The sequence below is a fragment of the Ceratotherium simum genome, chromosome 20, assembly GCF_057802395.1.
Source record: "Ceratotherium simum simum isolate JZ-2026a chromosome 20, ASM5780239v1, whole genome shotgun sequence".
Lineage (NCBI taxonomy): Eukaryota > Metazoa > Chordata > Mammalia > Perissodactyla > Rhinocerotidae > Ceratotherium > Ceratotherium simum.
The window spans coordinates 602,624-626,429 of record NC_141919.1 but is presented as its reverse complement, the minus strand read 5'-3'; the positions used below and the strand labels follow the sequence as shown (position 1 = coordinate 626,429).

Sequence of the window (23,806 nt, the reverse complement as noted above, 5' to 3'; positions counted from 1 at the left end):
GTGGACATTTGTTTTTGCCCCCTTTCATGGCGAGAGGGAAAGATCTCCCCGAAGTCTCTGTATGGTTCCAGAATGCTGACTTGCCCCCAGGCTTCACAGTGGAGCACGTATGTTAGACCACAGTTTCTCAAACTGTCTGTGGTGAAGGAGCAGTTTGCTGCCTTTCCCACACCCCCATCCACTGAGAACTGATACTTCTGTAAAATACAATAAAAATCAGTCAGTGGAAAAATGACACACAAAACAAAGACCTACAAAATACAAGCCTCAATTTTTTATTATTAGATTTAGTTGTCAAATTGCAATAAAAGTTTGTAACCATCCTCAATTTCTATACTTATCTTGTTGCAGATGGAAACAAAAATGTGGGAGCAGGCACTGGTCCATGGACCACACTTTGAGTAGAACTGACTTAGACGAGGCCAACGGTATTCTCTGGTTCCCAGTAATTGTCTCAGAGGAGTACTTATGACCTGAGCTGATCCCATTCACTTGAATGTTGCGACTTTACTTGAGAACACTGGGACAACAATTCTCTGTTCTTCCTGGCTGGTGCCATCTTGGGACCACAAGAGAAGTGGCTTGAGAATGAATTAACACTGAGAAAGCAGAACCAAGGGATAGTGAGTCAGAGGCTGAATCTACTCCTGTATTGTGGAGAAATATAAGCCAATAAATTAAATTTTTTGCTTAAGCCAGAATTCATCCAGTTTTCTACCATCTACAAGAGAAAGAGTCCTATGTGATACAGTGATTAATGTGCATATTTCCCATGAACTCTCAACCAGCTTCTCTTTTGCCAGTCATCATTCCAAAACACAGATCTGGGTATGCCATTCTTCTGGTTATGAAAACGTAGCTCCCCACTGCCCTCAGCACAAGTTCAAGCTTCCTAAACTGTCATTCAAAGTCTTTCACAATTGAGTCCCCTTCTACTTTTGCAGCCTAATTTCTTGCTACTCTCATCCTCAGGCACATAATCTGTGCTTTAGCATGACCAGACATGTACTTCGTATATGCTATGGGTTTGCTCACGTTTCCCCTGGCTGGATTACACTTCCTTTTCCCACATACTTTCTGACTTTCCAAGAATAGAACCTTGAGAACATAAAGTTTATACTTTTATATGTTAAGCATTACACATCACCATCATTCCTGCTGATTAAAGGGCTAATTTTGAGATTGTTGGCAGGAGGGCAAATTGATGCACCCAGACATTTGAGAAAAACTGCATTTAGATCCCAAAGATCTCATTTCATAGGGAATCTAACATGGTTCTACTACCAAAATCTCAGAAGGCAACAAGCTTAGACAATGTGTGACTTTACGTTATTGCAAAAATGAATGAGAGAAATGAAAACATAAGTCCATACCAAAACATGTGCACAGATGTTCACAGCAGCTTTACGCATAATAGCCAAAAAGTGGAAACAACCCAAATGTTCGTCAACTGATCAATGTATAAGCAAAATATAGTATATCTATACAATGGAATATTATTTGCTGTAAAAAGAAATGAAGTACTGATACATGCTACAACATGGACGAACCTTGAAAACATTATGCTTAGTGAAAGAAGCCAGATACAAAAGGCCGCATATTGTATGATTCCATTTATATGAAATGTCCAGAATTGACAAATCTATAGAGAAAGTAGACTAGTGGTTAACCTAGGGCTGGGGGGAATGAGAAGATTGAAGGGTGAAGGCTAAGAGGAATAGAGTTTCTTTTTAGAGTGATGAAATGTTCTAAAACTGATTGTGGTGATGGATGCACAACACTGTGAATATACTAAAAGCTATTGAATTGAGCACTTTTAATGGATTAATTGTATGGTATGTAAATTATGTCTCAATAAAGTAGTTTAAAAAAAAAAAGTTTATAGGAGCTTTATGCATAATTGCCAAAACTGGGGAGAAACCAAGATGTCCAAGGTGAATAGATTAATCAACTGTGGTGCATCCAGACAATTGAATATTATTCAGCACTAAAAAGAAATCAGCTATTGAGGTATGAAAAGACATGGAGGAACCTTAAATGCACATTACTAAGTGAAAGAAGCCAATCTGAAAAGGCTACACTCTTTATGATTCCAACTATATGACATATGGAAAAGGCAAAATTATGGAGCTAATAAAAAGATCAGTGGTTGCCAGGAGGTAGGGGGTAGGAAGAGCACAGAGGATTTTGAAGGCAATGAAAATACCCCGTATGATACTACAATGGTAGATACCTGTCATTATACATTTGTCCAAACCCATAGAGCGTATGACACCAAGAGTGAACTCTAATGGATTTCAAGTGATGATAATGTGTCAATGTAGGTTCATTGATTGTAACAAATGTCCACTCTAGTGCTGTATGTTGATAGTGGGGAAGGTTGTGTGTGTATTTCAGGGGTAGGGGGCATATGAGAACTCTGTATTTTCTGCTCAATTTTGCTGTGAACTTAAAACTGCTCTAAAAAAGTCAAAAGAAGAAAAAGCGCAGAGTGACGTCAGCATCATGGCAGAGTAAGCTTCCCCCATTGAACTCTCTCCCGCTAAGACACAACAAAAAGGACATTCATATTCCAACAGAAGCTATTCACACAACACGGGACGTCTAAGGCACCCAGGCAGCCATACACCCAAGGACTGAGGTGCTGGAATCTCCAGAGTAAGTGGAAGGAGGTAAGAGGAGCTCCCTTCCTTCCCCAAGGACTGTGACCCAGAGACTGAGACCATGCGGCTCTCAGAGGAGGGGGAGGGGCAGCTCGCCGCATGAAAACGGCGCTCTCCAAGACCCCTCACAGCCTGAGGGGATGCCCCAATGGAGGGAGTGGAACTGTTGCAAGGGTAGTTTCAACAAGCTAGCCCCTCAGCAGAGCAGAGAGCGACAGGGAGGTGAGAAACCTCTGAGATCAGGGAGGTGAAAGTAAGCACCCCTCCCCCACCCGGCCTGCCCGACAGGTGCTTCAGCACAGCGGCGCTTCAGCTCAGCCCCATCCCCAGAGGCAGTGGCCCCCAGGCACCTGGCCCAACCAGCAGTGAGGTGAGCCTGCACCCCCGCACCAGAGGCAGTGGCAGCTTAGTCCCCACCACACCACAGCCCCAGCTGCTCCAGCTGGACCAAGCCATGGCCCCAGCTTCCCCAGCTCCACTGTGCGATGGCCCCAGCTCTTTCAGCCAGAATGTGCCCCGACCCCAGCTCCTTTGGCTTGACCCCTCCCCCTGGCTCTAGCTGCTTCGGCTTGACCTGTGAGCAGGCTCCAGCTGACTTGGTGCCAGCAACTTCAGCCCACTACACTCCAGTTCCAGCTTCTTTGGCCCAGCACACTCCAGTTCCAGCTTCTTCAGCCCAGCGATGCTCCAGCTGCTCCTTCTTTGACCCAGTGCACTCCAGTTCCAGCTTCTTTGGCCCAGTGGCACTTCAGCTGCAGCTGCTTCAACCCACCCGCATCTGAGCCCCAGCTGCTTCGGCCTAGCTGTGGTCCAGCTCCAGCTGTTTCCACACTTCCCCTCCAGCAGCCTCCACTCAGCCACATCGCAGATCAGCCAGGGGCCGACAAGAGTGCCCACGGATTGAGGCGGGCCAGAATACACAGCTCTTGACCCCCACCAGCAGCAGCAAGAGGAAACTGCGGCCATATATTTTCACTATGAAGAAAGGTAAGCCAACACCAACAGGCACCATGCAAAAATATATTAAATCTCCAGACCAAAAGGAAAATGACAAGCACCCACAACCCGGAAAGCACAGAAATGTATAACCTTAATGAGAGAGAATTCAAACTAGCCATCATAAAAAAGCTTAATGAAATACAAGAAGACACAGACAGACAATTCGGTGAAATCACGAGTTTCTTCTCAAAAGAGATTGAATCTATAAAAAAAATACAATCAGAAATCTTAGAGATGAAAAACACAATAGAGGATATAAAGACAAATCTGGAAGCCTTAAGCACCAGAGCTGACAATATGGAGGAAAGAATTAGCAACATTGAGGACAGCAATGCAGAAGTGTTCCAGATGGAGGAGGAAAGAGAACTAAGACTAAAAAGAAATGAAGAAACTCTCCAAGAAATATCTGACTCACTTAGGAAATCCAACATAAGGATTATAGGTATTCCAGAGGGAGAAGAAAGGGCAAAAGGAGCAGAGAACTTGTTCAAAGAAATAATATCTGAGAACTTCCCAAACATGGAGAAGGAGCTGGAAATACGAGTGAATGAAATCAATAGATCTCCTAAATATATCAACAAGAAAAGACCCTCTCCAAGGCATATAGTAGTAAAGCTGGCAAAAGTCAACTACAAAGAAAAAATATTAAGGGCAGCTAGACCAAAAAAAAAAAAAAAAAAAACATACAAAGGATTTCCTATCAGGTTCTCAGCCGATTTCTCGACAGAAACTTTACAGGCTAGGAGAGAGTGCAATGACATATTCAAAGTTCTAAAGGACAAAAACTTTCAGCCAAGAATACTCTATCCAGCAAAAATATCCTTCAGATATGATGCAGAAATAATAACTATCCCAGATAAACAAAAGCTAAGGGAGTTCATTGCCACAAGACCTCCACTACAAGAAGTGCTCAAAAAGGCCCTCATCCCTGAGGAAAAAAAGAGAAGGGGGATTCAAAGTTTTGAACAAGGAGGAAAATAGGTTGACAAAACCAGAAAAATTGCAGTCCTCTATCAAAATAGATTAGCAAACACTTAATTATAAAACCAAAGATCAAGGGAAGGTAAGCACCAAACATAAATGCAACTTCATCATGTTAAACACGAACCCATAACACAAGAAGGAATAAGATGTGACAACAATAACATAGAAGGGGAAGAGGAAAGGGATCAAATTGACTTAGTGTAGGGGAATAAGAGGCCATCAAAAAATGGACTATCACATCCATGAGATTTTTTATACAAACCTCATGGTAACCACTAACCAAATAATCAGAGCAGAATCACACACGATAAAGAAAGAGAAAACTAAGAGAACCCCATACAGAACTACCAAACTGCACTGGTAGTCTGAAACACATGGGACAAGAAACAAAAGAAATGCAAAAGAACTGGAAAAAGAGCAATAAAATAACAACAACAAGCACCCTTGTATCAATAATTACCCTAAATGTAAATGGACTGAACTCTCCAATCAAAAGACACAGAGGGGTGGGATGGATTAAAAAACAAGACCCAACAATATGCTGCCTCCAGGAAACATATCTCAGCTCTAAAGACAAACACAGGCTCAGAGTGAAAGGATGGAAGACAATACTCCAAGCTAATGGCAAACAAAAGAAAGCAGGTGTTGCCATACTTATATCAGACAAAGTTGACTTCAAGATAAAACAGGTAATGAGAGACAAAGAGGGGCATTATATAATGACAAAAGGGACACTCCACCAAGAAGACATATCACTTTTAAATATATATGCACACAATACAGGAGCACCAAGGTACATAAAGCAAGTATTAACAAACCTAAAAGGAGATAGTAACAACAACACAATAGGGGATCTTAACACCCCACTCTCATCAATGGACAGATCATCCAGACAGAAAATAAATGAGGAAATAATGGACCTAAGTGAAAAACCAAATGACATGGATTTAATAGACATATACAGAGCACTCCATCCAAACACACCAGATTACATATTCTTCTCAAGCACGCATGGAACATTCTCAAGAATAAACCATATGTTGGGAAACAAGGCATGCTTATATAAATTTAGGAAGATTGAAATCATTACAAGCATCTTTTCAGACCATAGTGCCATGAAGTTTGAAATCAACTACAAGGAAAAAACCGAGAAAGTGACAAAGCTGTGGACACTCAACAACATGCTACTAAACCACCAATGGATCATTGATGAAATTAAAGGAGAAATCAAAGCATATCTAGAGACAAATGAAAATGAAAATACACTGTACCAACTCATATGGGGTGCAGCAAAAGCAGTCCTGAGAGGGAAACTCATAGCAATACAGGCCCACCTTAACAAACAGAAAAAGCCCAAATAAGCAACCTCAAACTACGCCTAACAGAATTAGAAAAAGAGGAACAAAGAAAGCCTAAAGTTAGCAGAAGGAGGGAAGTAATAAAAATCAGAGCATAAATAAATGATATTGAAATTAAAAAAACAGTAGAAAGGATCAATGAAACAGAGAGCTGGTTCTTTGAGAAGATAAACAAAATTGACAAACCCTTAGCCAGACTCACCAAGAAAAAAAGAGAGAAGGCTCAAATAAATAAAATTAGAAATGAAAAAAGGAGAAATTACAACAGATACCACAGAAATACAAAAGATTATAAGAGAATACTATGAAAAACTATATGCCAAAAAATTGGACAATCTAGAAGAAATGGATAAATTCATAGACTCATACAACCTCCCAAAACTGAATCAAGAAGAAATAGAGAACCTGAATAGACCAATCACAAGTAAAGAGATTGAAACAGTAATCAAAAACCTCCCCAAAAATAAAAGTCAGGGACCAGATGGCTTCTCAGGAGAATTTTACCAAACATTCAAAGAAGACAGCATACATATCCTTCTCAAACTATTCCAAAAAATAGAGGAATATGGAAGACTTCCCAACACATTCTACGAGGCCAACATCACCCTGATACCAAAGCCAGGCAAAGACAATACTAAGAAGGAAAACTACAGACCAATATCCCTGATGAATATAGATGCAAAAATCCTCAAAAAATATTGGCAAATCGAATACAGCAATACATTAAAAAGATCACACACCATGATCAAGTGGGATTTATACCAGGGAAACAGGGATGGTTCAATATCCACAAATCAATGTGATTCACCACATTAACAAAACAAGGAATAAAAACCATACGATCATCTCAATAGATGCAGAGAAGGCTTTTGACAAGATCCAACATCCACTTATGATAAAAACTCTCAACAAAATGGGTATAGAAGGAAAGTACCTTAACATAATAAAGGCCATGTATGACAAACCCACAGCCAACATCATACTCAATGGGGAAAAACTGAAAGCTATCCCTCTGAAAACAGGGACAAGACAAGTGTGCCCACTCTTGCCACTCTTATTCAACACAGTAATGGAGGTTCTGGCCAGAGCAATTAGGCAAGAAAAGGGAATAAAAGGAATCCAAATAGGCAACGAAGAAGTGAAACTCTCACTGTTTGCAGATGACATGGTCTTATATATAGAAAACCCTAAAGAATCCATTAGAAAACTATTAGAAATAATCAACAACTACAGCCAAGTGGCAGGGTACAAAATTGACTTACAGAAATCAGTTGCATTTCTATATATAAACAATGAACTAACAGAAAGAGGACTCAGGAAGACAATCCCATTTACAATTGCAACAAAAAGAATTAAATATCTAGGAGTCAATTTAACCAAGGAAGTGAAAGACCTATACAATGAAAACTATAAGACATTATTGAGAAAAATCAATGATGACATAAAGAAGTGGAAAAATATTCCATGCACTTGGATTGGAAGAATAAACACAGTTAAAATGTCCATACTACCTAAAGAAATCTACAGATTCAATGCAATCCCAATCAGAATCCCAACGACATTTTTCATAGAAAAAGAACAAAGAATACTAACATTCATATGGGCATGGCTAAAGCAATCCTGAAAAAGAAGAACAAGGCTGGAGGCATCACAATCCCTGACTTCAAAACATACTACAAAGCGATAGTAATTAAAACAGCATGGTACTGGTACAAAAACAGACACACAGATCAATGGATCAGAATTGAAAGTCCAGAAATAAAACCTCACATCTATGGGCAGCTAATCTTTGACAAAGGAGCTAAGGACATACAGTGGAGAAAGGAAAGTCTCTTCAATAAATGGTGCTGGGAAAACTGGACAGCCACTTGCAAAAGCATGAAAGTAGACCATCTTCTTTTGCCATACACAAAAATTAACTCAAAATGGATCAAAGACCTGAAGGTGAGACCTGAAACTATAAAACTCCTGGAGGAAAATATAGGTAGTACACTACTGGCCATCAGCCATAAGGGGACCTTCTTGAATTCCACGCCTACTCAGAAAAGGAAAACAAAAGAAAAAATAAACAAGTCGGATTTCATTAGGTTAAAGAGCTTCTACAAGGCAAATGAAACCAGGATCAAAATGAATAGGGAACCCCGCAGCTGGGAAAAAATATTTGCAAACCGTCTATCTGACAAGGGATTAATCTTCATAATATATAAAGAACTCACACAACTGAATAATAAAAAAACAAACAACCCAATAAAAAATGGGCAGAGGATATGAACAGACAGTTTTCCAAGGAAGATATACAGATGGCCAATAGGCACTTGAAAAGATGTTCAACATCACTAATCATCAGGGAAACGCAAATCAAAACCACACTAAGATATCACCTTACACTCGTTAGAATGGCTATAATCACCAATACAAAAAGCAACAAATGCTGGAGAGGCTGCGGAGAAATGGGAACCCCAATCCACTGCTGGTGGGAATGCAAACTGGTGCAGCCTCTATGGAAAACTGTATGGAGATTCCTCAAAAAATTAAAAATAGAAATACCTTATGATCCACCTATCCCACTACTGGGTATCTACCCAACGAACCTGAAATCAACAATCCAAAGAGGCTTATGCACCACTATGTTCCTCACAGCATTATTCACTATAGCCAAGACATGGAAGCAACCCAAGTGTCCCTCGACTGATGAATGGATAAAGAAGATATGGTGTATATATACCATAGAATACTGCTCAGCCATAAAGAAAGACAAAATCGTCCCATTTACAACAACATGGATGGACCTGGAGGGTATTATGTTAAGTGAAATAAGCCGGAAAGAGAAAGACAAACAGTGCATGATTTCACTCATATGTGGAAGATAAACCAACACATTCACACCTAGAACTGTTTGGTGGTTACCAGGGGCTAGGGGGGTTGGGGTGGGCACAAGGGGTGGAGTGATGCACTTATATGGTGACTGATAAACAATAATGTACAACAAAAATTTCACAATAAAAAAAAGCCAAAAAAAAAAAAAAAAAGAAGAAGAAGAGGGAGAAGAAGAGGAGGAGGAAGAAGAAGAAGAAGAGGAAGAAGAGTAGGAGGAAGAGGAGGAGGGGAAGGGGGAAGAGGAAGACAAGGAGGAGAGGAAGGTGACCTCACAAGGCTCCTGTCACTTGGCACCAATTCTGAAGTTTTCCCCGACCCCTCTCTCCTCTCCTTCCTGGCAGGAGAATTAATTGATCCTTTATCTGTGTTTTCATTGTGTTCTCATTCCTACTTCTTTTACAGTTTGTGTCACTTTATTATAGTTTGCAGGTCTCACCTCCTGAGCTATGACCTGCCCGAGGGCACAGGCGCTGCCTTATTTTGTTGATATTTCCACTAGAAATACTACATAGTAGAGTTCAATAAAAGTTGCTGTGTGAATGAATGAAGGACATCATACAGCTACTGTTTTAAATGCAGTTTTAAAGGATTTTGCCCTAAAATCTCTTCTTCTCCAGGCTTTTTGGTATCCTGCAAACAGCTGCCTCCATGTGGCTCATCCCAGGGACAGTGGTCAGGATGTGAGAAGACTGTCCCTAGAAAATTGAGAATGTATGAGAGTCCTAAACTAATGACTTCTCTCTATTGAGTCTCCTCAGATAGCAGCGTATTCTTCTAGTAGAGCTTGTGGAAAACACTCCTCCTTGGAGTCAGTAAAACCAAGTGCAGTCTGAAATCTGGGACCAGACTTCTGTGGTGACGTTGGTCAATTGGGAAGATGTCGTGGGCTTGTGAGGAGATCTCATTCTACCAAAAGCCATCTCTGCCACCTCTGCATGGCTGCCTGAAATGCTCTGGTGAGAGTTCTATTACAGGGCTTAGGGGTGAGATATATGTAAAATGTGTGAGGTGTATTCCTGGAGGGGTGACATTTTCACTGTTATTATTCATTTATACCTCACTGAGAGTCACATGAAATATGGTTCTTGAAAGCAGGTTTTAAGAGGACAACAGAGAAAACCTATCAAGACACTGGTGCTGAGAGTGAAAAGGAAAAGTTACCTAAGAGGTGATAGAATAACAAATATAGCTTTTCTGTGCAGTTGTGTGACTTTTGATCTGCGCAGGGATTTTCCCTAAAATTGCACGATGAGGTCCTTAAGGACAGAGACCACAATTTACAGATACTTGGATCGCCTAGTTTCCAGCAATAAATGTTATTAAATGAAAACTTGGCTGCGGCTGCATATCAAAGTGGCCCCTCTTGGCAGATTTTATCCTCCAGGCAGGGTACTTGTTTCTGCATAATTGAAAGGAGACTGCCGGATGAATGCTGCCTCACCCTTTCACAGGAGATCAAGTAACAGTGCTGGGCTGTGGGTGTCAAATCAAGGGCAGTACAGTTTAAGAAAGACATGAGAAATTAGGAGACAGGTCAGGGGACAGCTGTCATGAAGATAAGGAGTTTACAAAAGAAGATGTAGGAAGAGGGGAGGGAAGTACTGAGATTATTTAAACCTGACAAGAGGAGCCTGAGAAAAGTGTGACAGGTAGTTGACTTTTGAACATGTGTGGGGATGATCATATGGAGCAGAGCTTCTCAGTTTTTCCCAAGGCAAGGCACTCTTAGGAAAAGATTATATTTACAGGGCCCACAAGGGCAATCAGGTGAGGCTGCTCAAGACTAGATTCTGCCCTAGGCTTTGACACTCCTAGGTCCCACCCTGCCACCCAAGGGCTGAGGGGATCAACAGCTTAGCACAATGTAACCTGTCCCAGCCTTTGGGGAGTATATGGACTGAATGTTTGTGTCCCCTCCAATTCATATGTTGGAACCCTAATCCAAATGTGATGGTAGAAGGAGATGGGGCCTTTGGGAATTTGATTTGTTCATGAGGGTAGAGCCTTCATAAGTGGAATTAGTGCCCTTATAAAAGAGACCTTACAGAGCTCCCTCACCCTCTTTTCTCCACGTGAGGTTGCAGGGAGAAGGCAGCTGTCTGTGAACCAGGAAGTGGGCCTCACCAGACACTGAACCTGCTGGTGCCTTGATCTGGGACTTCCCAGCCTCCAGAACTCTGAGAAATAAATGTTTGTGGTTTAAGCTACATGTCTATGGTATTTTTGTTATAGTAGCCTGAACTGACTAAGACAAGGATTTGTACACCTGTTAGGAAATGGACATAGAGGGCAGGTCTGTATTTTAGGTAGATTAAGAAAAAGTAGAGTCAAAATAAAAAATGAATGATTAAAATAAAAGGAGAAAATGCTTTATTATTGGATTTGAAAATACTGGACTAATTTGTCAAAGGGTGTGTGTGTGTGTGTGTGTGTGTGTGTGTGTTTATGTGTGTAGCATGTCCCGAGAGTCTTTATGCAGTTTAATCTTCACTAACTTCAAAAAAATAAGTGCTACAGACTTACGCCCAAGATCATTTGAAGGTTTATTGACATTTATTTTATACAGTCATGTGCTGCATAATGACGTTTCAGTCAACGACGGACCACATATACGATGGTGGTCCCATAAGATTAGTACCACGTAGTCTAGGTGTGCAGTTAGGCTATACCATACAGGTTTGTGTAAGTACACTCTATGATGTTCACAGAATGACAAAATCGCCTAATGACTCATTTCTTAGAACTTCTACTCATTGTTAAGTGACACATGCGTGTATTGTAAACACTTCACTAAGGCATTACAGAATGGGTATCATAACCATTCACTGAAAGAACACTATACTGAATGCGGCTTGCAAGTATCTTGTTAGAAATACCTTTATTACAAGTCTATAAAATAATTCACTACATGCCTTACAAAATGGGTAACACTTCCATTCACGGAAAGAACACTGCTGAATGCAGCTTGCAAGTGGCTTGTTAAAATGTCTTTATCAAAAGTATTGAAAATACTTCACATCAGGCATTACAGAATCAGTATCACTTTCATTCACTGAAAGAACACTGTGTGAGTGCAGCTTTAAAGTACTTGTTAGAAACATCTTTATTACAAGTCTCAAACACTTCACTATATGCTTTACATAATGGGTATCACTTTTATTCACTGAAAGAACGTGTGCTGAAAGCAGCTTGAAAATAGTTTGTTAGAAACACCTTTCTCTCTCTCTTTTTTTTTTTTTTGCATGGAAACATTCGCCCTGAGCTAACATCTGTTGCCAATCTTCCTCTTTTTTTTTTTTCTCCCCAAAGCCCCAGTGCATGGTTGTATATCATAGTTGTAAGTCCTTCTAGTTCTTTTATGTGAGCTGCTGCCACAGTATGGCAACTGACAGATGAGTGGTGTGGTTCCATGACCGGAAAATGATCCCGGGCCACCGAAGAGGTGAGAGTGCTGAACTTTAACCACTAGGCCATCGGGGCTGGCTCTAGAGACATCTTTAATACAAGTTACTGAAATACTTCACTACATGCATTACAGATTATCACTAGTATTCACTGAAAGAACATTGTGCTGAATGCAGCTTGCAGGTAGCCTATTGGAAACATCTTTATTACAAGTAGGTAAAAACTTCACTACATACATCATCTACTGTGTATAGCTTCCATTCATCGAAAAAACACTGTGCTGAACACAGCCTTCAAGTAGATTGTTAGAAACGTCTCTATTGTAAGTCTCTCAAACACTTCACTACATGCATTACAGAAAAGGCGTCATTTTCATTCACCGAAAGAACACTGTGCTGAACGCAGCTTGCAAGGAATTTATTGAAAACATCTTAATTACAAGTACAGTACTGGTTTTAGTTTTGTGAACGTTGAATAATGACTTATTCATTTTAATTATTTGAGTCAGCCCCTCTGATTGATGTGTTCCTGCTTGGGATAATTGATGAAGAGTGGTAGGGTGTGCGAGCTCCTTATATAGGCCTTCCTGACTCCAATTTTAGTTGAGGTTTCCTTTATTAATTTTAACAACACTTATTCTGTGAATGTTGAATAGCAAATTTTAGGTTTTTGTTTCAGTCAGCCTTTAGCATCTTCAGTTACCGACCCCAACAGGAAGAAGCATCAGTTACTGACCCCAACAGGAAGAGACATACCATGTACTCCCAAACAGGAAGTGCAACTACTTTACTACTCTAGTAGGAAGAAGGAAGACTTCCTTCTTGCTCAGCAACAAGACCAGCCAATGGAAAACAGCACAGCTCAGCCAATGAGAAGCCATCATTGCCTGAACTTTTTCTTTCTTCCAATGAACTTCCATTTTGTCCTTGCTGATGACTTCCTGTCCTTGTCCCACCCTCATTACTATAATAGCCTTCCATATTTTGTGACCCCTCACCACCAGGTCACTCTCTGCCACCAGAGGCTTTTCCTCCCTTGGATTCCAAATTCCCAGTGGACCGTTCCCCACCCCAATCCCTTGCCTTTACCCCCCTTCCACCACATGACACTCAGACAGCAGATCCTGTTGTCCAGCCAGAGGCCACATTCCCAGTGGACCATCCCTTTGCCTCTCCCCCTCTATCACCACGTGACACTCAGACAGCAGATCCTATTCTCTATATAGAAGCCACTATGTCTCTGCATACCATGTTCTCTCTTGACCCTACCCTTTCCCAAGATATCAAACCATTACCAGATTAGTCCCAGACAGTGAATCTCACTGATTCATTGGCTTGTCATCACACACCACCAACTCTGTCTGTTCACCACCACCAGACCACCCTTTAACTGTGACTCAATCTATATCAATTTCCACCTTATTGAAGCCTGTCTCGGAGAACTCATCTCCAGATAACCCTGGTTGGTTGTCCACTTGTGTCCCAACAATCAGAGGCACTGACCACTCAAGTCTGTCGGTTTCAGAATGCTCCTCATGGAAAGCTCATGGCAAAGACTTGTTCCCTTCCACCTTGGCCCAATGTGATTTCAATAAAGAGTTTCTTGCCCCCCATTCTTCAGAGGCCTCTTTTGGGGGAAACCCTGCAACCAACCTTGTAGAGCCTGGTAACCTCTCATTTCTCAGCCCTGATATCCTGGCACTCCTGGAGAGACAAGTCCAAAAGAGGAGTGACTTCCTGATGTGGGAGGAAGAGGAAAAGAAAAGGGGTTCTTTTCCAAAAGATCTTAGGCCAGACTACCAACTAAATTCCTCAGAGAAAATGTTGGAGTCAATTGCTGATAAGCATAACTCAGCAGTCTCCCTTCCTTTTTGGAGCAGCAAAGGCAAACCAAAGGAGGTGCACATGCACCAGTGGCCCCCGTATCCTAAGACCTCAGAGGACCATTTACAGCAAAAACATGTCCAGCTCTTCTGGGGTCTCCCATCTCTACACAGCAAGTCCTTGCCCTCTGCTGACCATGTCTCAGGTGACTGTTCCTCAATCTTTATTTTCAATAAAATCTTGAATGCCTCCACAGGCCAAGAATTGTGAGTACTTTCCCATGCCCTACCTCTGTCCTTGCCTGAGATCCAGCTTTAACCCTTGTCTCAAACCCTGCTCCAATCCCAGCCCCTACCTCTCACTCAAGTCCAGTCCCAGGCCCACCTTCAATCTCCACTCCCAATCCTACCATCTGGTCCTCTACCTGAGACCGAGATCTGTGGAGTGTGTTTCCATAGACCCCAGAAGAAATTGGAGTCTCTCATCTCATCTGAAATTCAACACCTGGAATGGAACGTGTTGCAGAAGCAACAGGGATGTTTGTGGAGTTTATCCTCTGTGGTCCAAAGATATCAGAAGAATTTTGTCCTTCAGCTCCCAACTTTCCTAAGCATTGGGCCTCCCAGGCCCATGTTTCAATCTCCATCTCTCCTACAGAGTTTCCTCTCAGCAATGAGCTTCAGGAGAAACTAGAGGATCACCTTCTAAAGAGGCTCACCCAACACCAGTGGGGCCTGCCCCACAGGATCCATGAGTATCTGTCACTAATGATACCTCCGAGCAATATTTCAGAGATACCTGAGTCAGAGAGCAACCATGGACTCTCATGGGTCTCTGTGAACAAAAATCTAAACATTGGATTGAGCCAACCCAAAACCTTCTGTGAGAGAACCTCAGAAATGCTTCATCTAAAGAAGGATGTGAGGAAGGATCAGGGACATACTCCAGAGAATGGCCCAAAAGCTCATCTGTTGAGTGACCCAGAGAGCTCTTCAGATAAGGATCTGGGGTACAACTCTAAGAAATAGCCACCAAATAGCCACATGGTGTGTCTGTCAGGGAAATATTCAAGGGCTTTGGGGGAGAGTCTAAGTCAGAAACAACTTGAAAATGTCCTGAAGTACATTTAAGCAAGAAGTTTGAGGAAATCAGTGAGGGTCGGCTCCCTGGGAATGTGCATAGCTCATGGCCTGCTATCAAGCAGACATTGCTGCTTTCTGACAAATCCCACACCCAAATAAAACAGAAACGTTTGCCACCATCAGTGGGTAGGGACCACTCCCTGGATACCTTCCAAGGAGCTTTCCTTCATTGATTCCAGTGCACAACAGATGCTGGAAGCCCATATTAAAGTGTTTCATACGAGGATGGTGTGGAGCCTTCCCTACAGGGTCCTTGAATCCATACAGATCTCTACACTGAAAGATGCCACATCCCAGTGCCTGTCCCGTCCCCACTTTCCCTCCTCAACCAACCTGATTTCTGAGGTGGACTCCAAATCTGGGGGCTTCAAGCCCCTTAGAGGAAGCTCTAAATCTCTTCATGGAGACAAAGTGGGAACAACAATTTCAGCCCCTGTCCTGGATCGTCCTCTCCCGACCACCTCACCTGTGGGCAGGGAAGGACAGGAGGCCCTGAGACAGTCACCCTCTGGTATCAACCGAGAGCTTGCAGAGGATCTTCAGAGAAGTAAGGTGCCAGACAGACTCTTCTGCCTGTCACACACGGCAACACAGGCAAAGCAAGTCAGAGACAGATTCGACTAGGTAACAGATGCCCCCCAAAGCTGCCCTCAAGGCAAGCTGGTGCTGGAGATGAGCCAGAGAAGAAGAGTGTGAGCTCCAGGGATGGAGTAGAAACATAAAAGGGCAAAAAGACGGAGAAGAATTCAGAACATTTCTCTGTGGTCAATGTGTCCAGGGAGATATTCAGGGCCAAAGAGCTCGATGCTCTTCAGTCAAAAATTGGTGACATCTTGACAACCAGCAAGCCAGGAAGCTCCCAAATGATAAATGTGAATCAGAGTAAAGTAGAAACTACTGGGACCACTGAAAGCCCCCCACCAAGAAGACTAGTTCTCCAAGATCTTAAATCATCAGACCTTAAAGAACAGTTATTTGGTGAATTAAAGTTTGAACTGGGGAAGAGGGAGCAGAGCCAGGCCCAAGGCCAACCCACTGACAACCCCTTGCCTCAGAGAGCTTGACTTACAAGCCTCACTGACTCATGCCCAGGAGGTCTCCAGTGGGACACAGGAGCTTCCCAGGTGCTGCATGTCCATTTGGAGGACAGAGGAATCAGCATGGAGCAGCAGCAGGAGCCCTGGGTCTCTAAGTGTGTCTTAAGGAGGTGCCAGGACAAGAATTTCCCACCAGCTGCAGAGAATGAGCCCTCCGGGCCCCAAAGCAAAAGAGTGTGGTGGAGGGGACGCAGGGTTGGGGACATCCCAACCTAGAAAGAAGAGTTTCCCAACTCAGGACATGGCACTAGAGGAGACGCTTGGGAGCAAGCCTTCCCAGACCCCATCACAGACGAGATAGCGTCCTCCTGAAACCCTTTTCAGAAAAAAAAAAACTTTTTGCAATGGCTTCATCCCAGGATAAAATGCAGAAGGCAAGAGAATTCCCAGGAAAAGGGCAGCCCCATATCATCCGCGCAGAGCAGATGCCTAGTTAAAAGGGGAGCTGGGGCCAGCCCCGCGGCTTAGCGGTTAAGTGCGCACGCTCCGCTACTGGCGGCCCAGGTTCGGATCCGGGCGTGCACCAACACACCGCTTCTCCGGCCATGCTGAGGCCGCGTCCCACATACAGCAACTAGAAGGATGTACAACTATGACATACAACTATCTACTGGGGCTTTAGGGGGAAAAAAAAAAGAAGGAGGAGGATTGGCAATAGATGTTAGCTCAGGGTTGATCTTCCTCACAAAAAAAAAAAAAAAAAAAAAGGAGAGCTGCTGTTACTGGGATGACCACAGCTCAGAAGATCATGACAGACACTGGGAAGTTCCTAGAGGAGAACGTGGGATGTTGGCATGTGATAGATACCACCTGCCCCCGAGAGTTCCTTCCCTCCCCGAGGAAGTTTGGGAAAACTCAGCAGAAGGCCGAAGTGCAGGCCCAGGCAGAGCCCGTCCAGCGGCATCCTTCCAACTACAGCGTTACCTCCTGTAAAGTGGCAAACACCAAGTCCTGGCACCAGGAAGCTGTCTTTGCTGGCCAGAGTTATCCTACAAGCATTAGACGGAGCAGAGACGAGGACAGACATCTCCAGAAGGTTGTGGCCATTAAGGACCAGCAATTGGATCAGAAACATCCCTCATCCATGCCCTGCAGGGAGCCTGTGCTCCATCCAAGCCCCTCCTGCAGGCATCAAGCTGGCCAGGGGCCTCCGGCCGCTCTCGCCACTGCTGAAGACACTGTGTTCAAAGATCTGTCTCTGCTGTTTCAACAGAAAATGCTTCTCCAGCATTTCCAGAGAGGAAAATTTCCCACCCCAAAATAATTCATTCCTTGTGGAGAATACTGATTCTCCCCAATAAATGACTCTATAATAGTAGTGGTGTCTTTTCCTTGTACTGTGTTGGAGGCATGGGTTTTGGGTAACTCAGGGCTTGTGCTTCAGGAAAGGATGGAGTTAGTTCAGTTCTTATTGATTGCTTCTAAAAGGTGACCAGTCCCCTGGAGCTCTTGTTGACTAAGAGATATCATGTGCCCCTCAAAGCCCATTTCCTCCCTGATGAAGTTTGAGGAGATGGGTCCTGTCTCCTGCCTCTTAGCTTAGCCTTAATGAAAATGTAGAGCAGCCCACACCTTCCCCTCATTGAATGCTTTATATCCTTCAGAGCAGTAGGGAAGACAGGTCCTCTATATCTGAAGAGAGGGTCAAGGACAGGTATATTTTTCAGGAAATAAAATTAAGTATAAACAGTGACTAATCATGCTTTAGAGGTCAGTGACCAGAGGACCCCACAGGTGGGTGAACCCTGAATGGGAGTTTTTGGGGGGTATTGCCGCAGTGGATCCTGGACTGGTGGGGGAGGGTCTAGGAACAGCATAGATTCTGCTTAAGAACCCATCATGTGGGTCATGTTAACGTGTTGGGGAAGCATACTTTAGATTTGACATTGAGGTTTCCCTACTGGAAGGCACCTGGGGCAAATGGTTCCTCTCCCTGGGTATTTCTTCATAGTGCCGATTGATGACATTTTGTTGCAGAGCAAAATCATCACTCAGCTGCCAGTGGTAGGAATGTTGACCAGGCAGCCACCTACCTCCCAAGGGAAAACAAAGCTGAGAGTAAGGAAAAGATGCCTTAGAGGGAGTAGGGAGGGAATTAAAAATGAAGAGAGGAAAGAATGGCCATGCTGGTGGAACAAAGGTTTATGCCTCATCATCCATATTGTGACCCTGTCCTGCTCCCCCTCTTCCTCAATCTGATCCAGGCTCCACCTCCTTGAGACTGATCAGAGCACTGCACAGCATGCTGATGCCTTATACCAAAAAGGCACCAGGCTGTTCTTTGAGCTCTAAAACAACATCTGCAGGAATGTTGTCAGGCACGGCATCCCCCTCTTAGCAGAGGGTGATCTTGGTGCTTTCCCTCCATCCATGCTTGATGGAAATATGCAAGATCTTGCCCTTAGTGTGTACAGTTCACCTCTCAGGATGGAGTTGCCACCTTTGATATCCATGGCCTTGGTGGAGCCATGGTAAGTGTCCCCCAGAACACCTGCAGCTCATGGACCAGAGGTGAGTCCTGGTCTATGCACCAGGTTACAGATATTTGGGGGGATCAACATGGACTACACACATACCCACCCTTACAATAGGGGTCTGGAGGGAAGGCAACTCCACTTGTACAGACTGGGACTCAAACATGGGGTGAGTGTCCTAGAGGACACTTGAGGTAGTTTTTCCAGAAAGACTTGTGAATGCTGGGTGTTAAAACAAAATCAAAACCGATGTCCATCACAGCCCTCTCTCACTCCCACACTTGTATCTTCTTGCTCAGAGTTATGCCATTGACCGTACAATGTCTGAAGCTTGGGGTCAAAGGAAGAATGCAGATTCTGTGGAGGCCCTGGGAGGGACAAAAGGTGGGATGGGGCCCAGGGCAGGGAACCTGAAGAGGTAAGGAGGCCATGGAGGGTCTAACATCCATGTGGATGACCAGCCAATAGCCCAGCCTCTCAGTCCCTACATCATCTCATCTTAGGGTCCTTTACGTCCACTCTGGTACAGTTACTGCCACACTCCAGAACTGATCACCAGGAACGCTTCTGCCACCTGGATTAATATAGTCTGACATCCCACCCCTCTGGCCTCATCCCTGATCTTTCTGGTTTATATGCCCCTTGTTAATTTTTCAACTCCAGGCCATTCATTTTTCCACTTACTCCTCGTCTATCCACCAAGCTCTTGTCTTCATTTCCTCCCTCTCCAAGGTAGACTTGATGGTCAATCAGGTAACCAACATTTATAAAGCTCCACTACAAATGGGCCCCATCCAATTCCCTTTAATCCTCCCCGTCAGGCAAAATCCCATCTCTCTGCCTTTTCCAGAAATGCCTTCCTAGAAGTAACTGATCACTATTGAATTAAATCTCACAATCAAGTCTACTGGTGCCATGATAAACTTGGTCCCAGCACTATCAGGAAATCATTCATTCATTCCACAAATAATTACCCCATGCTTACTAACGTGAAAAAAACAAACAGATCTTAGGTTACTGTTTCCTTAGTCTAGTCTCTCTGATGCTACCCAAATTTACATATCTCCTTAGCTTTCCTCAAACTTAGGCCATCTCCTAAGGCCATCTCTTAGGCTCAGCAGATGTGCTGGACCACCGTTCATAGAGGAACTAGAAGCCATGAGATGGCAACCTTCCATCAAAAAACCTTCACAAAAACATTTTCCCATTCCTCTTTTCTTTCTTCTTTCCTGTTTTATGAAACTTCAAAGGAATTTCACTTCCTGAAGTGTCCTTATTGAGAGAGAGTCAAACCCTGGTCTTGATGGACTGAGGCCCCCTTGCCAGGCATCCTCTCATCCCCTTCTTCTCCTTACGAAGCACCCAACTTCTTTTATTTTTTTAAGCTGTCTATCACAGAAATGTTTAAATATGCACAAGAGCAGGGTGACTTCCCATGTACCCCTCACTCAGCTTTCACAGTTATCCTCTGGCATGTGTGATACGTCCCATCTCCTACACTATGCTTAAAGGGCAAAAGCCCATTGGGACATCCTGCCATCCGTCTCCCAGACGTATGCTTTGTGCCCCTCTCACAGTTCTCACACTTCTTTGATATTTACCACCTGTGGAGCACACTGATCCGCAGCAGATGGACACAGCATCAGTGACGAAAAGCAGTGAGCTTTAGAGGCTTCGGCCATCAGTTCTGCTCCACCCTGTAGTCAAGCCTGAGGAGTCATCTGAGTGGATTCCTCCCTCAACCCCACACAGAAAGTAACCTTACTGAGCAAATGCACTGCGGTGTTGCAGTCCCTTAATCACACAGTAACTACAGCAAGCAAAGAGTATAGAAGTAGAAAACCGTACATGTTGGTAAGGATTTGACATCACTATGTAAGTGTTTTCAAATATTTAGAAGAAAATTTTTTCTCGTCATACATTTAAAATGAGCTATTGTGTTTCGAGTTAAATACAGTAGATCAAACACACTTGTTTATCTCCTCTCCTTCCCAAAATGCCATTAAAAGTAAAAGATTAGATGAAAAGATGCTCAACATCATTAGTCATCAGGGAAATGCAAATCAAAGCCACTATGAGATAGCACTTCACACACATAGGGACGGCTAGAATCAAAAAGTCAGATAATAACAAGTGTTGGTGAGAATGTGGAGAAATTGGAACCCCCATACACTGCTGGTAGGAATGCAAAATGGTGCGACTATTTTGGAAAACAAACTGGCAGTTCCTCAAAAGTTAAACATAGAGTTACCATATGACCTAGAAATTCCACTTCTAGGTATATATGCAAGAGAAATAAAAACATACGTCTACACAAAAACTTGTACACAAAGTAATATTATATCCATAGTAATATTATTTACAGTAGTCAAAAGGTGGAAACAATCTAAATGTCCATAAATTGATGAAAGGGTAAATAAAATATGGTATATCCACACAACGTAATTTTTTTGGCAATAAAAAGTACTGATACATGCTACAACATGGATAAACCTTGAAAACATTATGCTAAATGAAAGAAGCCAGTCACAAAAGACCAAACGGTTCCATTCTATGAAATGTCCAGAATAGGGAAACCTAGAAAGACAGAAAGTAGATAAGTGGTTGCTTAGGACTGGGGAATGAGGGGAGAGGAGGATGCTGGCTAAAGGTTATGAAGTTTCTCGGTGAAGTCATGAAAATGTTTTAAAATTGACTGTGGTGATGGTTACCCATGTCTGTGAATATACTGAAATCATGGAATGGTACACTTTAAATGGGTGAATTTTATGGTATGTGAACTATATTTCAATAAAGCTGTTAAAATAAGTAAAGTTTTTAAAAAGAATAAGCACTTGAGGACAACAAGAGGGGGAGAGGATAGGACAAAAGAAGTCAACACATTTTCGGAAGATGGAAATCCTGTGGAGGAGTGGTAGCTGACTAGCAGAGCAGACAAAGTGCCGGCAAACCAATTCACACCTCAAAACCCCAGAAGACGAACGACCTGGTGGCACCAGATAAGAAAGAAATTAAGGGTTCCATGCTGTAAACATGTTGAATATTTTTGGGGTTTTTTTGTTTTATATTCAGTATAATTTTTAAAAATATTTTTTTTGGGGGGTGCTCTTTTCCAGTATTTTGTAAAACTGTCGAAATGTTAGCATGCTTCAAATGTGCAAAGAGGATCCTGGGTTTCTTGCCTGGGACAGAACCCAAGACAACTGTTTTAAAGTTGGCATTGCACACTTCTGGGGTTTGGGTATGGTGGTGGAAGCTGCAGGAATCAAAGCCAGAGATCTCAAAGGTTAGGTAAAATTCAGGACAACAGCCAATGGTCCATTTTTAAAATGTATTTATTTGGAAATAACAAACTTGTGGAAAAGTTGCATGGATGATAAACAACCACATACTCTTTATCCAGATTTACTCGTTAATATTTTGACCCATTTGAGATCTCTCCTCTGTCTGTCTCCTTCTCTCTCTCCCTCCCCTTTCTCTCTACATGAACACACACACACATATATGAAAAATACACACACATTCCTGAATAGTTGAGAATATGTTTCATGTATCACGCACTTTCTTCTTGAATATTTCATTGTGTGTTTCTTAAGAAAAATAATATTCTTTTACATACAGCACAGTTATTCCCTTCAGTAAATTTAACATTGGCATAAAACTTTTAACTAATCTCCCATTCATATTCCATTTTTGTCAATTTATTGAGTAATGTCCTTTGTGCCTTTTTTTTAAGCCTCCTTTACAGGATTCAGTCTGGAATCACACACTGCATTTAGTTGTCGTGTGTCTTCGGTCTCCTTTAATCTGGATCAGTTTCTCAGCCTTTCTTTTTTGTGACAAGGCCATCTTTGAAGAATATGTTCAATGTGCCATTCTTATAATCCCTTCTCACCTGGACATTTTTTTGGTGGAGCTTATCTTGCTCAGACTTTAAAGGATGTTTTTACAATTGTGTGTCCTTGGGACCTTAGGGGCAGTCAGGACCAGACTTGCTGTTAAAAAACACCACCAGAGATGCAAAGATATGTGGAGAGATTTTTCCAAATAGAGACACCTCCTGCAGTCGAGGGAGGGCATGTGAGAGGGGTGGGCTTGAAGTGTACCTTCTTTTTGGGTAGAAACAATGGTGAAGCTGTGGATGCAGGAGAAGACGGGGGAAGAAAGGAGCTGTCATTACCAGTAAACCCTCTCACATAGGAGGGAAAGGATTGGGCGTCTGTGGCCCAGACTGCTTCATCAGACTCAGTGTGGAAATGCAGGCAGGCAAAGGGAGGAAATAGCAGTTTATCACAAATAATGAAGCTGTAAGAGTTATAGCTATTAAATTACTAGCTAGTATGGGGAGATGAAATAAATACATATACACCATCAATGAAAATGATATCATTGTTTAAAAAGATATCAAAATGCCAATAGGAATTTTGGTGAAAAGATAGAAAGTAGATGGGAAAAAAATCATAAAACTTTTAATGAAATGAAAAAGTGTGATTCAAACCCCAAAGGTATTGCTAAAATAATTATAATTGTGCTCATTAGAAGTTATGCTAAAGAGAAGCCCACTCCCTGAATCAAGATGAGTTTGGTCCTGTGAGCTGTGGTCCAGCACAACTGCTCTGTAAAATAATGGAAAAGTTTTAAATGTTGCAGAGAATTAGGGGATTTGGCAGAGAGAAGAAAGAGGGAGCAGCAGGGTGAGACACTGTATGGGTGGAGGGGGCTAGATATGAGAATACTTATGGGCTGAAAAGCCTATGAGGGATTTTGGGAAAAAAGAACTACTAAAGATATTTAAGTTGTTTGCCATGGGTCCATGAGTATGCCATGCCCTTGTCTCCCTCTTTCTCATGCTTTCTGTTTGTGGGTACAGACTACTTTGCTTTCTCATGCTTTTTGGTGAAAGTGGATTCTTTTGAGGAAATATGGGGGGTGGGGCTGCCGCTGAGTATATTTCTGGTTTCATACAGGTAAAAACGCATTATGT

At 42.7% G+C, this 23,806-nt stretch overlaps 1 long non-coding RNA gene and 1 pseudogene across 1 annotated transcript in view; one reads left to right on the top strand and one right to left on the bottom strand.

Annotated features, from left to right (window-relative positions):
- Nucleotides 1–267: 267 nt before the first annotated feature.
- LOC147914322 (uncharacterized) overlaps nt 268–23,806 on the bottom strand; it is an 85,451-nt gene continuing 61,912 nt past the window's right edge. Inside the window, exon 3 of the long non-coding RNA XR_015555337.1 lies at nt 268–599. This is a non-coding gene — a long non-coding RNA (uncharacterized LOC147914322). The remainder of the gene's footprint in view (nt 600–23,806) is intronic.
- On the top strand, nt 12,634–17,612 carry LOC106803594 (spermatogenesis-associated protein 31D1-like; annotated as a pseudogene).